We start from the raw sequence: 6,000 nt of genomic DNA, 5'->3' as shown, positions 1-6,000 counted from the left end.
ATATTTGTACAGCATGACATTCAATATGAAATGGACATGAAACATTCTGCTGCAGTGGGCAGTGACACACAGCTGCTCAGTCTGGGTTAAGGTACCCTTCAATTTATCACATGGTGAAATAACCAAACCTGAACCAACAGCCAGGTTGAGTTCTACAAAATGACTCAAATCTGACTGAGAACAAAATGCTTTCCAAGGTCCAGACTGATGTTTGACAATATTCAAGACAGAATATAGTAAGGCCATTTCAGACACACTTTAAGGCTAATGGAAATTGGAATTGGATGCATCTTTAATAAGTCACAACCATAGACTGTAAACTAAAATGTACGCCAAAAGTGTAAGACTGCAGCCTTTAATTTTTGGAGTTAGCCGTATTGACTAGTGGTAATAAACCCTGCCTCCTTCATGTCAGCAGATGGAACATGAGTCAAACTATCCATCTATTTATCCATTTTCTTCCCCTCATCCAAGGTTGGATCCGGGAGGCGGCAGTCCAACCAAATCGACCCAGACATCCCTCTTCCCAGCATCATTTCCCAGCTTCCCCCTGGGGGAATCCCGAAGTGTTCCCATGCCAGGTGAGATATATAATCCCTCAAGGGAGCTTTGAGTCTACCCCAGAGCCTGCTCCCAGTTGGTTGTACCCGGTACACCTCTACCAAATTCCTGAACCCCCTCAACTGACTCCTCTCCATGCAAAGGAGAAACATCTCTACTCCAAGTTGCCTTCATTTGTCCAAGCTCCTGACCTTATCTCTATGGTTGAGCCCAGCCTCACTTCGAGGGAATCTCATTTTGGCCTCTTGCATGCATGACCTGTTTCTTTTGGCCAGAACCCATAGGTGAGGGTTGGATCGTAGAGTTACTGGTAAATCGAGAGCTTCTAGCTCAGCCCCTCGGTTCTGTACAATGCCTGCATTACACCAATCCACCTGTCATTCTCATGATCCATTGGGATTGGGAATTAATATTGGAGTACACATTCCTCACAATGTAGTTTTGTTGCAAAGAGAAAGCTGGTAAATGTTTGATTTACACCCTCAAAGTAGCAAATCCCTTTAAAGTATCACCAAAAGTGTCGCCACAACATGGCAAATGGCCTCCATAACACGCATATTAGAGTGAATGTGCAGATATATGTATACAGATCATATTGATTAGACTTTTATTGTATTTTGTGTTGTGTTAATACACACAAGATACAGTTATCCCCATGTCCCAATTTATGTTCTACATTATATTGTATTTTACTGTACCTTGTGCCAAATAATAAAGTCCTGACGCATGCTTCAGGTTTTTTAATACCCATAACAACAGACCCATAAAGAGTGCAGATCAAACTTTCCAACCCCACAAAATCTGCCAAACACTCAACCAGCCAAAACAAGCGCCAGCAGTAAACCTCCATCTGAATGGAATAAAGGAGGATAAATATCAAAGACATAGCACCCCGTCACTCTATGAGGTGTTCATACCACTGGCACCAAGGGGGCTCCTCTTCATCCACCCAGTCAACCAAAGGGGTGGGAAGAGCTGAGTTAAAAAAACACATTGCTTCAGTTTCCAAATCAATGTGCCTTATGAACTAATACTGTCTGTGCTATAAAAGGTATCACTTTATCTGGGTACACTATTGTGAGGAAGAATCACAGACTAGCTAATGCAATCACTCTTTTTAATGATGATTTACATTTGAATGACTTAAAATTAGCTTAACATACCAACACTGTCAGAAGGTGAATAAGACTTTAGGACTCTTCAGGAAGACAGCCTGGTTATCGTGTTGGGTTTCTGTAAACAATTATCACCTACAAAAAACGAATCTAAACACATTGTTTTTTAAGAGCATGGTGTCATAAACCGGGTCTTTATTATCCCCCCGGCCACTTTAGGGGTCCATAAAAATTAACACCTTGCAATAAAAATAAACAAGGTACAATGCATGACAGAGTGTAAAATATGTGCATTACTATCTAGCCGTCTCACCCCTATCATCTCTCTCTCTCATTTCATCTCCTCTATCCCACTTCCCAACCCCAACTCAGTCAAGGCTGGTGGCTGACTAAAATGCGTCTGGTTCAGCTGGAGGTTTCTGCCTGTTAAAGGAAGTTTGTCCTTGCAACTGTGACTTGCTAAATGCTGCAAAGTGCTCTGCTCATGATGGATTAAGATGAGATCAGACTGAGTCTTACCCTGTCTTAATGTTGGGTCTTTATTAATAATTGAACATAGAGTATGTCTAGTCCTGCTCTGTTTGTAAAAGCATCCCGAGATAACGTTTGTTTTGATACTGTGCTATAAAAATAAAGATTGATGGATGTATGGATGTATGGATGTATGGATGTATGGATGGACGGATGGACGGATGGACGGATGGATGGATGGATGGATGGATTGATGGATTGATGGATTGATTGATTGATTGATTGATGCTATGAAAAACACAAAAACAGAGTGCAATACCTTACATGAAGAGAAAGATATTGACACTGGCACCTTCGTTAATATTGTTTTGTGATAATGGTCTCAGAAACATTGACCTTAAAAGTTGTCTCACATGCGCTTACATATTATTTCCTCCCAAAACAAGAGGCACAAAAGTCACATTGAAACAGCTTGTTATCTTTGGCACTGACATCACTTTAATGTGTGTGAACCATACACTGCTTGTATGTGGTGTGTAGCACTGAGGATAACATATGGGGTTAATGAACTGTGTTGTACAGGACATATGTTTCTTCTGGCTTGGTATGGAACAGCTCCTCTTTTTTACCAGGTGGCTATAGTACCCCACTGTGAAAGGTGACACTCCAAAGGTCAGTGTGTTGTTGCTGTTATGTGTACACAAACCTGTATATGTTTATGTCTATGACTGTGTTGATGGATGATTCTTTTTGGCCTCCAGAGTCAGTTTTATGACACAAAAAGGGTATTTTGCATAATTTTATCCAGGACTTTTTCATTATTCTCTGAATATTTCTTTTTTAACAGGAGAAACTAAGTTTTGAGAAAGTGACCAAACTCTTAAAAGAGACATTAAGCTTAAAACTTGTCTGACAGAGTTCACTTTTCCAGCCATAACATGTGGCAGCAGCACTCTTGATTTAATAACTCTGGAAGGTCTGATGTGATGAAATGATCACGTCCCTTTCCATATTTAATGGCAGAAGATTACCACTTATGTCAAGGGAGCAAGTACGCTCTCAATCAAATGAGCTGGTCAGGAAATTGAAGGAGTCTTCTATATTTACAAAAAAAGAGGTCGAGGGGCTTATGCAAGTATTTTAGGTAAATGCTATGAGACAAAAAGCAAGCTAACTTCATATGATAGCTTATTATTTGGCCTGAGGGTGAGCTAATTAATGTTTGTTGGGATTCCTCTGAAATGGTGCGATGTGTAAAAATAGCTAGCTTTATCACAGGGAGAAGATAAATTAACAATAAGAGGATGCTAACAGTCATGCACATGCAAGTTTATCAAATAGATAGAGAAAGTTTTTTTTCGCCCACAGGAAAGTAGGATCTCCAGTCTATTAAGCCTTAATGTCTCATTTTGTATTCAATGAATACTGTTTTCTTCACACTACACACCAGGATTGCTGTCTGTCATGTGTCACTCTGCAATCTTAGTGTCAATTTAGCTTTTTAATCACTTTCTGTTATAGTATTGGATCTTCCCCTTTTATATTGTTTCAGAAACCTCTTTCATTTCCTTGTGTGGTTACACCAGAGTGACTGTCCTTGCACTTAATGGTATGACTTGGATCTTTTATGCTTAAGTCTTCAAGGACTCGACAAGAAGAAGATGTTTCTCTAAAGTCATAATTTAAAGGTCCTCTGAATAACTTCTGGTTTATGTTGATTTTGACGCCCCCTGCAGACAAAGCAATCTTTGCTAATTCAGTCCTGTACATATGTAAACAGTGTGTCTTGCTAAAAAAAAAAAATCTCTGGACCCTGTATTCCACCCGCAGTCAGCTGGGATTGGCTCCAGCACCCCGTGACCCCGAAGGGTATAAGCGGTCAAGATAGTGGATGGATTGATGGATGGATGGATTGATTGATGGATGACCAGCTGAAAACTCCTTACAGGAGCTTTAAAGTACTTAAACTTACAATCAAATTCCTGCACACTTTAACTGTTTCAAATCGTCAAAATCATGTCAAAAATGTAATTTTCATGCAGAGGCTGCAGTCCTCAAGCGGGCAGCAGTTCCATACCAGCCTGCAGACACCCTCCATCATTTCACTGAATGCTCTATCCGTTTTTTCTGCACTATTCCCTACTGTATCCTGTGCAAATAAGGCATAAAAGCCCCAAAATGTATCTTTAAAAAGTTTTGGTTATATGATATAATTTTGACAGGTAGACAGTTTGCAGGAGTCTGCTTGACATTTTTGATAAAATGACCCCTAAATGTCTAAGAGCCAGATGGTCAACTTTTAGAGCTCTAAAAAAGAAGAAAAAAAAAGGTTAACTTCTGTTGGAATTATTTTTGTATAATATTATTTCAGTCTGTAGTTTTATAGATCACACTCATAAAACAAAGAAGAACACAGCTGCAGTGGATGAGAGTTGAGCAAAGCAGGTTTTCCACAGAAAGAACTGTATCTGAAAATGTTGAAATCCAAATGTTGATTATTTTGGAAAGCAGGAATAGTTGAAGGGGCACACATCAAATCCTAATATCAGCTGAGGCACCTAAATAGGGCAGGTCTTATGCCAACGTGTGTACTAAACCTGTTCTTTAAAAGATAAAATTATCTATTGCACAAGTTTCTGTCTCCAGAGTCCTGCTTTTCTTCTTGTTCTCTCAGTTGCTATACATAATGTGGCAAACGACTGAAAAGACCTCACATGTCATGACAGACAGTATAGAAAATACACATCCTGGCCTGTATTACAGCTCAGACTGTTCTTGTTTGTGCCGTGATGTTGTCCTTGTATGATGGTCCATTTGTGCCGCAGATATTCTTTAAACTGTCAATGCATCGCTGTAGAAAAGAGAACACCACAATGCTCCTATACATTTTCTGTGGGGAGGGGGGGAGTCTGAGTGTGACTTATTCTTCCCAGCCTCTTTGCAGCTTTCCTGCAGCTGTACATCATGTTCAGATGAATATCCCCCTGACATTTCTGACCAGAACAGAAATCAAAAAGAATGAATGCAACATTTTCATGATCTATTGATTATTAGTGGCTTGTAGGTTAGATACATTTGGAATATTGTGTATGTGTCTTTTTAATCTAAAGACAACTTTTTGTGTTTAGAGACATCAGAGACATTGATGCAGTTATGACACCTCTAATGTCTTGTGACGTTTGAAACGTGCATCTTTTTTTTTTTAGTTTGCTCATCAATTAGTGTTTGACTCATCAGATCATACCTTTAAATCCCACCATAAGCAGGGGCTGAGGCTTTTTCAACTGCAGGGGCTTATCTGGAGTACTGACTCATAAAGGGCTGTCATTGAAATATGTGTACACACAGAAATTTATTTACCATTTCTATGCTCAATGTTTTATATCTACTTCATTAACTGACACCTAAACCCTTGTGTAAAGTTCTTAACCAGTTATGAAAGCAGTGACTCTTTATGAGCCACAAAAGCGAACAAAACAATCATCAAAACGACAGACAATTTTTAAATTCTAGTTTTCAATGCCTGTAACTGCTGAGACACGTACAAAACAAGGTCAGAAAAGCATGAGTTATGATTTTGTCCACAGAGTGCCAAAAATGACACAAACAGAAAGTTCTTCACAGGGTTCTTAATTATCTGAAAGATGTTCTATTCCAGAGTATAACTTAAAAAAGGTACGCAGCAGAACCTTTAAATCTTCCAAACTTCCTTCTTGGCAGGCTCAAAAGGAGGACATTTGTCCAGGGTCACAATTTAATATCTGGAGTTATGATTTAACAAAAGAAGAGGGCTCACCTGAAGACTAACAACTGCTAGATTTATGAACAAAAAATTCAAACAACAAAATGAATA

This window comes from Notolabrus celidotus, chromosome 7 (genome assembly GCF_009762535.1).
Source record: "Notolabrus celidotus isolate fNotCel1 chromosome 7, fNotCel1.pri, whole genome shotgun sequence".
Taxonomy (NCBI): domain Eukaryota; kingdom Metazoa; phylum Chordata; class Actinopteri; order Labriformes; family Labridae; genus Notolabrus; species Notolabrus celidotus.
This window is presented reverse-complemented; position numbering follows the sequence as displayed.